At 39.4% G+C, this 1,242-nt stretch overlaps 1 long non-coding RNA gene across 1 annotated transcript; it reads left to right on the plus strand.

The window, feature by feature from the left end:
* Nucleotides 1-559: 559 nt before the first annotated feature.
* LOC102202575 (uncharacterized) lies at nt 560-917 on the plus strand. Its single transcript, XR_312555.1, has 3 exons — nt 560-626; nt 760-783; nt 851-917. It is a non-coding gene; the product is annotated as an uncharacterized LOC102202575 (long non-coding RNA).
* Nucleotides 918-1,242: the final 325 nt, after the last annotated feature.

The raw sequence follows: 1,242 nt of genomic DNA on the forward strand, positions 1-1,242 counted from the left end.
TAGGGCAAGAGGCAGGGTACTGAGTCTGTCTCAGGGATCACTAACTCGTAGACACAATCGTTCACAGTCAGATTCACACATATGGGCAATTCAGACTTCCCAACTGACCTAGCCCCACTAACTGCATGTGTTTGGACTGTGCAGTTGAGCTCTTGGACTGTGGGAGGAAGGGAGAATACCTGGAGAGAACCTGCAGACTCCACACAGAAAGAAAGGTGGAATTGAACTCAGGACCTTGCTGTGAGGCATCACTGCTAACCAGCGTGCCACCGTGCTGCCCCAGGTTTGTTGTTATAATAATGAAGTTATTACTACACATAATTTGTTATTGTGCAGAGCCCATTGTTACTGCAATGAGATTATTTGGATCATTGCAAAGAAATGTTTCTTTCATTCTTTATGTGGTTTCCACAATCATAAGATGAATATGTTACTGTTTAGGAAAAAAAACCCCATCATGCTGCTCCTCCCCTGTCTAGTGTGTATTGTTCTTTCAGAAATGGGAGTGTCAACTCTTGAAAAAAAGAAAAAGTAAAAGACATGGATCAGCTTTCCATGACTGCAGTTGAGCTCTTGGTGTCTTAGTGTTATCATTGAAAGCATGGACACAAGCTTTGAAGAGATATGTGAGTGTATATATATATATATATATATATATATATGTATTTTATAACAGTGTTATCACATTATGCAGTGGATATGAATTATTTTTATAATTGTAAAGATTTTATTTGAAATCTTTTTGTATTTCATTAACAGGCAAGGCGGTCCTTGTGTTTGCAGGTATGCCATCACATTAACCACAGCATAATTTTGATATGAATATATGAATATAAACTTTTTTATCCAGGAGCTGGTGGAGTTGTGATTCTGACTCCTGCCATTCTGGCCACACTGGGGTTCACTGCAGCTGGAATAGCAGCAGGCTCCATCGCTGCCAAACTAATGTCAATTTCTGCCGTCAGCAGTGGTGGAGGTGGACTTCTAGCAGCTGTCATAGCAATCTTGCAGTCCTGGGGTAAACCGGATAATTTGTTACATATTCTCTTTCTCTCTCTCTCTCTCTCTCTCTCTCTCTCTCTCTCTAAATGTGTGTAAAAAAATCCGCAACCAAACAAATAGACATGTTTTCTTATAGAGCAGGATTACTGCCAGAAAAATTAGAAATTGTAATATTTTAGTCCACTTTGACTGTTGCTGTTTATCTAAATGTCAAAGATATGAAATGCTCTTCTTGGACAC

Source organism: Pundamilia nyererei, unplaced genomic scaffold (assembly GCF_000239375.1).
Source record: "Pundamilia nyererei isolate P.nyererei 1_Seehausen unplaced genomic scaffold, PunNye1.0 scaffold01821, whole genome shotgun sequence".
NCBI classification, from domain to species: Eukaryota; Metazoa; Chordata; class Actinopteri; order Cichliformes; family Cichlidae; genus Pundamilia; species Pundamilia nyererei.